Source organism: Odontesthes bonariensis, chromosome 8 (genome assembly GCF_027942865.1).
Source record: "Odontesthes bonariensis isolate fOdoBon6 chromosome 8, fOdoBon6.hap1, whole genome shotgun sequence".
Taxonomy (NCBI): Eukaryota; Metazoa; Chordata; class Actinopteri; order Atheriniformes; family Atherinopsidae; genus Odontesthes; species Odontesthes bonariensis.
Window position 1 is genome coordinate 6935381 of NC_134513.1, and position 15294 is coordinate 6950674.

The 15294-nt window shown below is 40.6% G+C and overlaps 1 long non-coding RNA gene across 1 annotated transcript in view; it reads right to left on the minus strand.

Annotated features, from left to right (window-relative positions):
* The window catches only part of LOC142385756 (uncharacterized), a 79576-nt gene that overhangs the window by 21584 nt on the left and 42698 nt on the right, over positions 1–15294 (minus strand). The gene's annotated exons all lie outside the window — the stretch shown is intronic.

A 15294-nucleotide genomic window follows, 5' to 3' on the forward strand; every position in this document is an offset into this window, starting at 1 on the left:
TGAAACTGTTTATGAGAATTTCCAAAGCAAAGGAACAAAACCAGGTGTAGAGTTTAGACTTCCAACTTTCCAATGATGTAAAAGTGAACGGCAAGATGATGAGTTCTTGACAAGAAATGACTATCGTAAAATAACTTCAAAATCCATGTAGGACCATTTCAAGAGATTTTGCCATGGCCCTCATCATAAAGATCATAAAAATGTTTGTATATTTAAAAATATCTATAGACCTCACTTATAGTTTGAGAACTATCACTTCAGGTGTAAGAGATCCTTTAGCTGGCAAAATGTGTAAAGATCATCAAACATGACCTGTAACACGAAGCTGGATACAAACCACATTTAGAAACAATGGTACTTGCCAGAAACAGTGTTACTTTATAGAGAACATGCAGGTTGCATTTACTTTGATTTCAATTTTTTTTTTTTCCTTTTTGTAATATTTAAATGGAAAGTAAGATACTATTGTTCATGAATTTTATTACTCACAAAAAGCAGCTGTCTGAGAGCATAAAAGTATTTCAGGGTATTCAAATCTGGGTAATAGAATTGCATCTGTAGTTTGTGCTGTATGGGCTGGCAGGTCTAAGCAGAAAGAGAAATGCTTTCACTTGAGCCAAATCAAGATAGAAATCAACTGATTCAATATCTCCTCTCACCTCTACAGAAAAAGTCAAGATGCGTCTCTTTTAGTTCCATTCCTTCATACTTGCCTCAATCTTCTTCTTCTCTTCACTGTTTAAATATTATTTCATATGGTTACTGTATTTTTCACAATACTGCTTTACCCTTTCCTCCTCTATTCTTATCTTTTCACCAGACATCCTCTGCCTTTTCCAATCAATTTCTTATTCTCCTCAGCAAACTCATCAAGTAGGAAAGGAAGCAGTGCAGCTTGTATTGGTTTGGCATATTGTCCCCTCCATTCACACAGATGCACCTCTCCCTGTGCCTTTAACTGTTGATTTAATACAAACAAACAAAGAATGCTATTTAGGGGACGAGTGGCCTTTTATGTGGAAGTCTATGGGAGTGTTGGGGATTAAAAGAAGCGAAGGCCAGAGGCTGGGACTGGACCGTGTGCATCAAACACACACACATTTTTCGTTTCTGTTTACTTCTGCATCTTACTTTTTGATTGTTTGTTAGTTTTTACATGAGCATCCCTTTGAGCCTTTCATAACTTTGATTTTCCTATTTCGATCTTTAAATTGTATCTTATTTTAATTTAAATGTATAATGTTCATCTATAGCTGTCTTTGTGGTTCCTAACGAATGGATGTTAACACTCGTTTTGCACGCATTTGAAAATTGTTAGCTGTCCTTTGTTGGCCATGGTAAAAAGTGCACGTGAGAGTGCCACTGTTCTTGTTCATCATGGCAAATTATGGGTCAGCCATGGGTCATATGTTGGCAGATAAGGTTTAAAATTCTATTTAAAAAATGTGCAATGTCAAATTATTGTGAGACCGACTGCATATCAACCGCATGACCAATGAAAGGACCCTAAGGGGCTTTTGAGAGTCTACAGACATTTGAACCAAAAAAAAAGAGGTTGGTTCAGAATCTAAAATAACTGGAGAGAACCAGATTAAAGTTGTATTTAAACTTGAATAATTAGTGTTGGCAACTAGAATCATAACCTTTCAAATCTTGGATTGGGGAAACTAAGAAAGAATTTAACATTTATTTTTACATTTTATGAAATTTTCCCTCAGAGGCAAGAACTTTGCAGCTCTTTATGATAACTGGAAGGCAGTTTAAAAAAAGGCTTACATTAATCATAGCTGTCTTTAGTTGCTCAACAGAGCTGCCAGCGTGGCTGTAAATTGTTTTGTGCTGTCTGCAGAGTTGCAACAGCATCATAACTCTCAACCACGGTTAGTATCCTAATTTTGAGCTACACTGTTTACTGCAACCCCAATGTTTGGTTCTGTCATAAAAAAACATGACTCGGGCCCTTTTTCATTTGCAGAGGCAGTAGCTGTACAGTACACAAGTATTACATACACACACACACACACACCGCAACTCTAGATGTTTCACTTTCTGAATTCCTCTAACAAATGAGCGCTGATAAGGCCGTTTAGGTGTAAGTGCAGTACTCCGTCATTTTTCTGCTGCAATAATTATTGGAGTCCTGCTTTTTTGCTTATTCCCAGTCCATTCAGAGCGGCTTGCTGGTTGAATTATGCATGTTTGTTTGTTGCTTTCATTACAGAAACAGATGTCTCCGTCCGAATAATGGAGGATTTTAGAGTGCCATTATGTTGTCTCTCTCTCTCTCTTGTGCTCTCTGGTTGGAGTGATGATGAGCACTTTGGGTCTCTCAGCTCACTGCGAATGAAATCTTAAGACTCTGCTGCGTCTGCTACGATTGTAGGTCACAAAACTAGCAAGAGGTAGTGATAGGGTCAAGGATAGGTTTGCTGCAGTGGTCCAACAATGAATCTTGGCTTGTGTCTTCCTCCCTGTACTCTATTCCTCTATGTCATGTCATCTGTCAGCTTTCTTTCATTTCTAAATTGTTGTTTCTCCACACTGACACATATTTCAGCAGCGTAATGAAGTCTGAAACAGAGTAGCTGTACATTAAGTTGCTATTTCCTGTCACCTACAGGCATTACGAAAGCAAACAACTTTCTCACACACACATCTGTCAGTTTTCTCTATAATTCAACCTTAGAAACACACTTTGTTTTTTTAGTGAGCAGCATTGGAGGCTGCAAACTGATGCTTTCTAATAAGGTAATTTACATGATCGCAAGGCTACCCTTGTGAGCTTTTTTTCCCACTTTTCCAGACTGGTGCACCTTGGTGACCTCTCACTCCTTCAACACTTTTTAAAATCCCTCAGCCATCATATTCATACACTGGTTTGTTTTTTGCTTTGGTACTTTAACATTCTCCAAGCCTTAGAGGTTAGGTTGTGTCGGCTGTGGGTCCGCCTTGCGTTCCTGCTGTTCCCGGCTCACCTGCTGCTCATCAGTCTCACCAACAGTCAGTATTTAAGGACCAGCTCCAGCACCAGTCTTACCTTCTCTTGAGTGGTAATCAGGCTCTTTCCTGGCTCTCCTGCATTCCTGTAGACCCTCGGCTCCTTGTTCCCATGTTTTCCACAGTTTCCTAAGAGCAGTTCACGGAAAGAGTCACTCACTTGTTTCTGTCAAGCTGGTCCATTCCTTCTGGAGTCCTCCCTTTGAACACCCACCTCTCCAACTCACCTGCCTGCCCGCCCTCCTAAAACTGCAGCTATCACCAAAAAACAAACCACTGTCCCCAAACTGAGTATTCTCCCTGGCATCTACAAGTAAGCAATCCGTCCTGCATTATTAAACAAACTTTGGAACTTTTTTTTGGAATCTCTACTAAAAGTTGTATCTAACCCCACTCCCAGTGTTTGGATCGATCTTCCAGCCGTGCAAGTTCTACCCGTATCAGTAAATCTGGATTGAGAAAAAAAGTCTGTTTTGGGTCTTGCATTAGAGTCCGCTTTCCATTACCACCTTCTCTGCCTTTGACATCCCTATCCCAATCTCCTCAAAGCATAAAAATTCTGCTCGAACTTCTCTGTTTGTGTAAATTTCACCTAATTTTCCAAGATGGCCCATGGCTAAAAAGCCCTTCAACCTGCCTGCTTGATCACCATCACCCTCCTCAGGCCAAGCTGAATCTTGAAAAATTTGTTCAAATGTGTGTTATGCTTGATAACGTTGAAGGCACTAAAACTTGTAAGCATATGCTTTAAGTCTTCGCTTCAGGCAATAAATGTGCAGATACTACATTGAAATGAAAGATCTGATACATGAGAGGTACGCACAACAGGTAGACTATGCCACTGAAGATATAAGAAATGATTTCAAATTAGAACTTCTGTTGTTTAAACTCCACATAAATACCACCATCTTCTCCCCGCAACAGATGCACAGTAAATGAGCCATTTGGACTCACAGACTCGAAAACCAGCATCAGAAAATAAACAATTAAACATGTTTTCATATCCAACTTGTGTTTCAATACAAACAAACCCTGCAAGTAAGGCATCAATTTTTTTTCTGTGATCACCTCTCTCAGCCCATCAGTTTCCCCTTTGAACACTTTTGTATGATTACTGTCTACCTTGAAATGAAATGTAGCCGCAGGTGAAAGTAATCCTTGTAGACATTCCAGATGTTAGAGGTAGCTGTACGAGGACAAAAACACACAGGGTCACAGTTCTATCATCTCATTAACATTGTTATTAGTTTCCCATTTTATTTTCTTTCTACATTGTGTTGTTCAATTATACCTTCTATGCATTTCTTTTCTTTGCTCTCACGTTTAACTGTTTTCTCTTAGATTGTATCAGCATATTAGCCCTTATGTATCTGTAGTCTCATCCTTCTCCTTGTCAGCTGCCAGCTGCCAGCTGTTCACTCCAACACGGTTTCACATAAGTTTGTTAACCTGTCAAGAAACGCATTGATTGATGTATTTCAACATGTTCCTTCCTTTGTGTGTGTGTTTGTGTGTGTGTATATCTTGTATATTGTTGGACTTTAATTCATCAAAGTTGCTTGATTCAGGAACAGGTCTTTTGGGTCGTTTCTGAAAAGATTTACACTTTGTCAAACTAAAGATGTGTCCATCCATCCATCCATTTTCTATACCCGCTGAATCTGTTGGTCGGGTCGCGGGGGGGCTGGAGTCTATCCCAGCAGTCCCAAAGATGTGTAAAACATTGTTCTTTTTTTGTTATTTCTCTCTGACTTTCTGACGCATATTCTCATCGGAACACATTGATCTTCAGATGTTTAGTTTGTTATTCTAGTTTCACAAACAGAATAAATAGAGGTTATATATAGATATATCGTTCTTTATGTTCACATCAAGGCAGCTATGAGGTTACTTCCCCTGCACTGAGTCATTGGGAGCTTCTTTATATTACTGTTGCAACTGTTCCTGTTAGTTTTCAAACGAGTTCTGAGGGAGTGCATTCTCCACCAAGGCCAATGCAGTATTTTGCAAGTTTACTGGAAGCGATCTCGATCTGAAATCAAATCGGTTCTTTCTTCACCCGTTTACCAGCCTCTCCACCAAGTTTCAGGAAATGCAATTTGATAGTTTCTCCATAATCTAGCTTACAAATAGCTATGGTCACACACTGTAGCCCACTTTCTCTACTATCAATCAATATGGATATGGTGAGTGTTATACAGAATATGCAAACCATCTCTTAAAGCCAGTGCCATGTGAAAACAAAGAGCGGTAGAAATGCAGGGTCAGCTGTACGAGGCTGTCTGGCAGCAGACACTGTGCCCACAGAACCTGGACAGAGTCAGCTTCTATCTTCCAGAGTCTTCCTTCATGTCTGGGCCAGGGACTTCTAGCCCCCCCCCCCCTTCTCTTCATTATATGGAGGCTATAGGACTCCCCGGTGGTCTGTAATGAGCTGTAGAGTCAGCACCCGCTGCGCACACAGACACCACCACACATAAGTGTGAACACACACTGGCATGTGCCTATATTCAAATAGTGTATAAGTAAACAACGTGGACAAACTCATACATACATAGAAGGTTTTACCAAATAAACAGCATGCTGGCCGACTGTGCACATGTTTTTGCACATGATTGTGATGAAGAGCAGTCCTTTGGAGGCGGGATTAATGAAGCTGCAAACAAGGCCACACCGAGCTACAGTCGCCTCCAGCTCTTCCGCCTCACCCAGATACTCACAAACTGATTCGCTTTCCTGCTTTTCTGTTGGTCTGAAATACCTTTTATCATACATCCAGCTTCACCCTCTGTTCTCGCACATTCTATCACGACGGCTCAGCAAAAGGGATTGAGGAACCTTTTCATATCTTGTATCTATATTCAACATTCAACATTTCGTATCTCAAAATTGGGCTCCCTAATGTATTTCAATTGTTTTACAAGATCTGCTCTTATTTTTCTCTTAATAAATCACAAATTGTAGAGAGACAAGACAGAAAAAGCAGTACAAGAGGATGAGTCTCCTCTTTCAGTCTTTCTTTAATACACATACTACAGTATATCTAAGGATGAGTGTGGCGCTTATTAGGAGATTCCCCTGTGGACAAGCTATGTACGGTTTCTTTCAACTCCCCCAGTATTGACTAATCTCAAGTGAGCAAACAGTCATCAAACTGAAAGGATTAAGGTGAACACAATGACAGAAGACAGAGGAAAATGTTTATAGCTTACACATGGACACTCACACTTGGGAATCTCAACAGATTGTAAAAGCAGTGCCAGCGTGGTGGACTGAACTATACCACATATAGCTCTTTAAATCATATCCCCACTGTAAGCGTGGGTGGAGCTCCTCTGCGGTCATGACTGTAGCCTCTGCCCCTAACTGGGAGGAGCAGCAAATTAAGCTGTTAGTAATGTCTGTCGGAAATATTGTACTAAAGATGAGCACATCATGATAAGGGAAATTCTTAGAACAATATGTTAGAAACAGATAATCAGTTTAGAAAATTAAGCACAAAGTCCACAGTTCTAAACGAAGTTTTTCTCTTTCATCTGCTTCTTTCTCCTTCCGTCTGGGGCGTAGTGACATCTGCTGTCCAAGAAGGCCAACTACATACAGGTGGTTCAGGGAATAATCCACCTTCCGCTAGTTTTCAGGGACATACTGTTCTTGTCGGAAGATTGCATTCACTCATCATCAACGGATGTTATGGTCATATTGGGCTTTTAGTGGTTTCTCTGGAGCAGAATGATTGTATGACACATCTCTTTCATAGAAAAAAAGAATATTGTGCACAAGCTTTATTACAGGGTTATATATTGTGAGTTTTCTGAGGTCAACACAAAATCAAAATTATAGATAAAATCTTTTTTTTTTATTATTATTCAGTTACATGTGTTATACTTGTCTGCTTCTTTTCCACAGGCCTGATTTCTAAGCACAGTCTAAATATTCTTTGTAGAGTTGAAATGGCTTTTTTCTGCCCTGATCCACAAGACAGTGTATAGCAATAAATTGTGTCCAAGTTTCAACTGATGTTTCGAGGTTATGCTGAAAAATTCTAAGATTGTTCTCCTTCTTTAATATTATATCAACTCTACTATTTCTACTTGTTAGTGTGGCCAAACAAAGAAACCACCATCTCATATGGTCAAATACTTTCCACTGAAGGGCTTTTTTTTTTTTTTTTTGTCTGTGCACTCAGGCGGGTGTTGATTTTAGACCAGATGACTGTTCTCAGATGGTCTCTCAATCCGTGGTGATATAAAACCTGCTTGACTGACGACGGCTACACTGATGTTCCAGCAGCTTTCACTTCAAAACGCTGGTGGTTCCTGGTTAGTTCCTGACCCTCAGAACCAATTTCTCCTAATCAGGATGACAATTTGGGCCTTCTCTCAGACCTGAGCAAAGTGGCTTTATTTCACACTATTATGGATCTGCAAATGGCTCCAATTCTATAATCATCTGTGTCCACATACTGAAAGCCCAGTTTTACAGTTATAGCATTTATGTCCATTATGAACCTCTGTAAGATTCCAGTAAGAACTGTATGGTTACACATATTTGCAGCATAGAAAGTTAATTCTTTCTTTAAAAGACTGAGATTAAATTAATTACATGTATCGTGCCGCGCTCCCTCAGTCTGCAGACCTGCAGGTGACGCAGCAGAAAAGATGAAGAGAAAAAAGGAAGAGCACCAGGTGCACAGCATTGTGTCGTGGCGACCTGAGGGGCATGAAATATCACCCCTGAAAAACTTCAGCCCTGTGAAAAATACTGGAATCCACATAGGAATTTCAACCGGTGACGGCAGAGTGATGGGGAAAAAGAAAAGCACAGGATAAAGAATACATTGGCTGCTCAGTATGTGGACCACATAGTAAGTCTCTGTTGCAAACAATATTCCACGGTTGAGTGATTCGGGTTGACGACAAGAGAAGGCTTCAGCTTGCAATGCCGATATTAGACCCAACCAGTGCTGAATACAGCGATATTAGGCAATGATACATGACAGCTTTGCGGCTGAATTTCCGCTATTCGCTGAGAATCTGTCCGACTGAAGATTTGTGGGGTCTACATCCTTTGGAGACGGTTTAATAACTTTTTCCAGCTTGACGAGCATCAACAACACTTGGTCTGAGGTCTTTGGAAATCTTTATTTGTGCCACAAAACCCTTCAAGAAACATTTTTTGAGAATCTGATTTTTTTTTTATACATCTCTGGACATATTATGAACAGTTGGGAAACGGCATATAATGGTCAATTATAAGCTCTTTAAGTTAATAATAGATAATGTGACAGCCTGTCACTGAACCTTCCAGGATACATTCCAGAGAACAAAAGAGGCATACGTGATATAGTGGCCTGTCTCATGTATTCACTTCTCCAACACTTAAACACTCTATATAACCAGCCACTTATCACTGATTTCTGCCCTGTTCTCAGTGTCAGACTTCTTAAACAAATTTAAAGCTCAGCAGTTGGCTTTCATGCACCTCAGGTAGTAAATGTTAATAACTCACTGAAAACAACCAAAGGCACAGTCATTACCCAAGACTTGCCATTTCTTTTTATGAATGTACAATAGACTCTCAATCCACCATCCATTATGCTCCACACCCTTCCAACAGTCTATACTTAAATTCTTTAAAGGTTGTAATTCTGTTTCAGCTGTTTCTCTCCTCCCCAGCATCTGATATACTTAGCCACAAATGTTTCAGCATTGACTGACTAAATGTTTTTTTCTCTCCCCTTTTTATCTACCAAAAATCTGTTCATTTTGAGGATGGTTTTGGCAACATGTTTAACAAAGGTTGGGACAGCGGCAACAAAAACTGGACAGGAGACATTCAGAAGAAAAATCTCATCTAATCACTGAAAATGGTGACGGGTCAGTAACATGACTGAATGTAAAAGAATATCCCGACAGCAGAGTCTTTTAATGATAGGTTCCCCACTTGGTCAAATACTGTTGGCAAATATTTCAGCTATTCAAGAATAATTGTTCTCAGAGTAAATTTGCAAAGAACTTTTATTGTTTAAAGATACGATTTAGTGAAAAGAGAAAAAATTAGTACAACCAAAAACAATCTTTTTTCCTCTAAAGTGGCGCTACATCAAAAACATACAGAACTCTGGTGTTTGTCACCTCATCAGTAAAGCTTAAAAACACACGAAAACACAATCTCACAGCTGTAATTTTGTCAGGTTGTGTTAGGGCACATCTGTAAAGGCACAATTCAAACTGAACAATATAAACTGATTTTGCTGTGTAGATGTGTTTTACTCCTTTGGCTGACACAAAGGAAGCATCAAATATATCAGAAAAAAAAATGTTTTTCATGTGGTACCGGGTAGCTCACGTGTTTGAGCAGGTGGCCCATGTGCAGCAGCTAAAGGTGCCTGTCGTGGCCATACTGGCTCTAGCCTGTGGTCCTATGTTCCATGTTGTCCCCACTATAGCTGCCCACGTTTCTGTCTCTTTATTTAATTGAAGGTCACTAAGCTAACATTCCTCAATCCTTTGCTGAGGAGCTGTGAGTTGCAGAAAGTTAAAGTCCCACTTGTTCTTACTGTGTTACATTAAAATTATTGTTCCGGCTTTTCTGTGTTCGCTGAATGTTCCAGTTGTGTGCTCTTGTGTATAATAGCTTATTATGAGGCTATTCTCATTGCAGCAACGCAGCACAATGTGCCAGTCTGACCACATTCTGGTCAGTCTTGTCCATAAATTTGAATACCATGCACCACTCTCTGTGTGTTAAAGTTGCTCGTGTAGTTTATTGGCATGTTTTTAATAAAGATGTAGGTGTGTGTTATTATGAGTTACAAACATCTGTTTGGCCCATTACTACTGATGAGAAAGCATTGTTTCCTGGTACCAATAACTTTCCCTCACAAGATGAATAAAGTAACTGCAACTGTATGTATGGAGCTTGAATTTCATTAGTGTGACTAGAGGCCCAGGTTTTGATAACAGAAACATGCTATATGATGTAAACTCGCGTCACTTGCTGTGGGTCGTACGACAGCTGGTATAACAGTACGTCTGTAGCCAAGATAAGAACTTACTAAATGAATTGTTTACCAACATCCTGTTGAGGCCTTGATAGATGAGGCTCCTCCTTGTCATGGTCTGACTCCATTTCAAACCGATGCGGTTGCATGGATCTGTCGGACACAGTCACATTCTGTTCAGCGAGCTTTCTACCTCCCTGGCTTCGCTCAGCAGTTGCCATAGTGGAGAGAAGTCATCAGTCGCAATCCCAGGAAGAGGGAGGTGGAATGAAAAGCTGTAAAGTTCCCCTCTTTACCCCTAAAACAGCCTGAGCTGAGATGTGTTGTTTCAATATGGGTGAGAAGGGTGAGAAATAAAGATCTGTAGCAGTGAGACGAGATGATTTACTGTAATTATATCTTTGTAAGGATCTGCAATTATATAACAGGGTCTTTAGCTAATGTTGAAATCTCTGTAAACAATCAAACCCTGCTGTGAGGATAATTTTGCTTTTTCTGCTGTGCTGTTGTGTCACTGTGTGTTTAAATGTTTGCATGTGAATGGGTTGATGTGGATAAAGCTTGTGGTTCTTGAGTTTCATGTAGGATCATTCAAAGACACTTTTTTTTTTCTCTACTTTCCATCTCATTTTTCAAGAATAATATGAATATTTAATAAGATCCACTTCCCACCAAGCGTATGAATAATAATGTTCTGAGCCACAGGAGATGGAGGAAGAACTCAAGACTAATCACAAAGGTGTGATGCAAGATAAAAGAAAAAAATACATTACGATGAATTCATTAAACTGATAATGTACCACAGTAATTTGTCGGCTCCTGGCTTTGAGACAGTGCATGTCTGGGAGAAAAAGAGAAGGAGAAGATAAGAGAAAATAAGCAGTGAGTTAGCTAAGTAAGAAGTTTAGATGAGATAAAGTCGAGAGACATATGCACAGCACACAAAATTAAATATGAAAGGGCAAAGACAGTAAGTAAGCGGGGAAAAAAGAAACCCAAGAAGAAGGACAAAGACAGAGAAAATGCGCCATGAACTTGTTTAAAACCAAGGACCATCAAACAAGAATGTACTGTAGGCTAAGTGGAATTTTAGTGAATTCAAAAATACATCTTTGCAAATTATTTGAGAAAATAATAGTAAAATATTACAGACAACATGTTCAAAATGTAGTATTTGTTTGACGTCTGTATTTCTGTTGTTTTGCTAACCACCACCAGATGGCACCATTGGACTACTAATTGGTATGTGGTGAGTTTATAAAGAGTATAACCTTGCAGACATCATTACTTAAGAGTCTCTTGAGGTTGTGCTGACACAGTGGTCATTTAATGTTATTCACCATAATGGAATAAAGCTGAAGCTATTACAATGATTACAGTGAAAAGCTCTCAGAACAACAGCCCACTGCATTAAACTGGATGCAGCGAGACAAAAGCCTTATAAGCCCAACTGCATACTGAATGAATGTAAATAGTGCAGAAGCATAGATCTATAGTCCTCAGTTATACCTCTGGTATCTCAAATACTAAATAACGACTGTGACTCTTTCCTGGCTGCAGTTTCCAAAAGTGTCTCTCTGCTCTCTGGGAGTCAGAACTTTATGAAGACAATATCATACTGGCATAGAGTTGAAAAATTGCAGCTACAGATCAAATTTCCCGAAAAAATTTCAACCTACCAATAATTAATTTGGGAAAAATAACAGACAAAATCACAGGGAGGGAGAGTTTACATAATTCAGACAGCTATGTGTTTTACCTTCTGGAACATTCAGCACTGCAATCAATGTGAAGTGAATACGTCTGCAATTACCTGAAGTCTCAGTGTTCTTCTGGCTTCACACTGTGTCTTTGTGCAGTAAAAAACATATGAGTCACTGATTGCCTCTGTGGCACAAACTATAACTCCTCTCTTGTTGGTTTTTTTGTGTGTATGTGTGTGAGTGTGTGTACTAGTCCAACTCTAATAGAATTTTGAGTTTAAGAGTACATCCAATCTGATATGGTTTAAGTACAATTTGGCATTTTAAGACAAAAACTACCCTCACCCAGCAGAGATTTGGAGCTCTGTCAGAGACAATTCAGCCAAACGAGCCAGAGTATGCATATTATAGGACCTTTTGTGTACAGTGGGCATTCATGTGTTAACAGGAAGCAGAGTTGGTTGCTTCGTTGTGGAAAATACTTCAGAGGAAGAACAGAAAGAAGTGGGACGGGTGATTTCTTTGCTTAAACAGACAATAAGGTGAAAATCATACTAAAAATAACAAGTATGAGGCAGTGACGGTGGTGTCTGTGTTACTAATTTCAAAAGTCAGACTTGGGATGTTTGTTTGTTTCGTTTTGCCTAACTGGGTGAAATGACTCAGAAGTAACCCAGTGGCAGCTGGAGCGAGTAAAATTTTGGAGAGCGAAACATTTTGGTTAGAATTAGAAGCAGGGATAGGGTTAGCATTAGGCAGCTGTGATGTGTGCTCTCTCCCGCATTAGACAGCTGTGATGTGTGCTCTCTCCCGTCCTCTTCACCTTGTACACATCTGACTTCCAGTACAACTCTGGGCTCTGCCACATGCAGAAATACTCAGATGACACTGTGTTGGCTGTATCAAGGATGGACGGGAGGGGGAGTACAGGAGCCTGGTGGAGGATTTGTGGGGTGGTGCAGGTCCAACCGTCTACAGCTGAACACCTCCAAGACCAAGGAGATGGTGGTGGACTTCAGAAGGAAGAAACCACAGCTCCAACCTGTGTCCATCGAGGGGGTCGATGTGGAGGTGGCCAGGACGTATAAATATCTGGGGCTGCAGCTGGATGACAGGTTGGACTGGTCAGCAAACACAGACTCTGTACACAGGAAAGGACAGAGCCGCCTGTACTTCCTGAGAAGGCTGGGGTCCTTCAACATCTGCAAAAAACTGCTGCAGCTGTTCTACCAGTCTGTGGTGGCCAGCGTCCTCTTCTACACTGTGGTTTGCTGAGGAGGTAGCAGCAAGAAGAGGGACTCTGCCCGACTGGACAGACTGGTGAGGAGAGCTGGCTCAGTGGTGGGCACAGAGCTGGACTCTCTGGTGACAACGCCCACCACCCTCTGCACAACACCTCCATCAGGCAGAGGAGTGTGTTCAGTGGCAGACTGCTGAATCAATCCTGCTCCCAAAAAACTTTTGTTCCTCTGGCCATCAGGATGTACAACAGCTCTAAGTGATGGCACATCAGTATTTCACTGATCACTTTATATTTTGAAACTGTTTTTTAAATTCCATCCATCCATCCATCCATCCATTATCTATACCGCTGAATCCGTCGGTCGGGTCGCGGGGGGGCTGGAGCCTATCCCAGCAGTCAATGGGCGAGAGGCAGGGTACACCCTGGACAGGCCGCCAGTCCATCGCAGGTTTTTTAAATTATTTTTTTAATTATTATACTTGTTTTTAAAGTGTTTTATAATTGTATAAACATTTTTATTGCTTTATTATGTCTTGCTACTGGATGCTTGAATTTCCTTCGGGATCAATAAAGTATCTATCCATCTATGGTTAGGGGAAAGGGCATTTTGCCAGGAAATGACCGCACAGATAACCATGTGTATGGATGGGAGTGCATGTGTATAATTTATTCTGCACGCAGCACACAGTAAAAATCCATGAAATCTTCATGACCCTGACTTGCCAACTTCATGCCCTACTAAACTCAAGGCACTTTAACGTGTCTGTGTGGGTATCCCGTTGTGCACTTACTCCTTTATTTTGCCTCATGTGTTTACACACATGGCGTGTGCCCTTTAATGTCCCTCTGCATTTCAACCATTGAGCTTTTCCATGCATGAGTACATCTATGAGAGAAGCTCTTCTCTTATCTCCACCCACACGCACCAACTCGAGTGTCTCTGTGGACCACATACACAATAGACATGATAATTACATGTGAAGTGTTGCCTCATGCCTTCCAGCTGATTAAAATGGTTCCATGAGTTGAAGTGGTGGCATTCAAGGTCACGTGCACAACTCAAAGTGAAGTGCTTCACTTCTGAAGCCTTGCATTTGCTGAACACTTTACAATGGAATTAACTTTGCAAGGATTTGCACATATTTAAGAGACAAAGATAAAAAAAAAATCCAACTCTTCTATTCACTTGAATAACCATGGATGACTTGTTGGACGTTTTAAAAGGAAAAGTTCAAATGCAAAAACTACAGCATGCCAGTGAGCAAACTGCCTCCCAGTTGTTCGTATCTTCTAAAGATACTTGACCGACCCTTGCATCCAAAATAACCAGTTCACTGTGAATGTAAATGTTGCTACATACAAGTGAAACTTTTTACAGTCAAATCAAGGTCAGACACAGATATTGGCACGAGCAGCTCAAGTTATCATCGGTATTCTCCCCCATAGTGAACCTTGGCCCGGTGTGCATGTGTGTGCATGTGTGTGTGTGCTCCCCTGGCTAGACTTGGCTCCATTCACCTATTTGATGTAGAAGGTCACCAGCTAGATGTCCGTCCTTTCTGCCAATACACTCTCCTCCTGCTCTGTTTCTCACTATTGACTCATGCTCCTGGAAGACACGAATACACAGAAGCAAAAAGGATATGTATGCATAAGTCTTTAGAACCACGTGTTTGTGTAAGTGGTGCACAAATAAAACTGTAGTCCCATTTCTAAAATCTCCAAATGTCCCCTTTTGTTGGATCCTCAGATGTGTCTGTGCACATTCATGTTGTGCATGGAAATCGAAGAAGTGTGTTCCCTTTTCCCCACAGGGCTGTATGCAGCCTGAGCCTCCAGCAGTGAGTCCATTTAAAGTACTTAAAGTCCTTGAGACATAAGAAGCTCACTTAATTTAGTCCTGAGTGTCTGTTGAATTATTGACCAAACACTGGGCATCGGTTGTGGGTTTGAATGTGTGTATTTAATCACAGTGGCCACATATCCCTCAATACTCTAACCATTACTTTTACCTGTCCGTTTACCCAGAGATTTTATCTGGATGCTTGCTTGCCGCTCTTCACTCATACTCACTGTAATCTAATCTTTTTAAAACAAATTTAATTACTGAAGAATCATCTGGGATAGTATTACCACGCAGGGGGAAAGCTTAGTCTTCACCAATCAGCCATAACATTAAAGTCGCCTCTTCTGTTAGATTAGACCACACAGGCCAGTCTTTGCTTCTCATGTACATCAGTCAGTTTGAGACACATAACAGACATTCACTCGTCCCCCCTTCCGTGGACCACTTTTGGTATATAGTAACCAGTGCATACCAGAAACACCTTACATGACTGACTTGA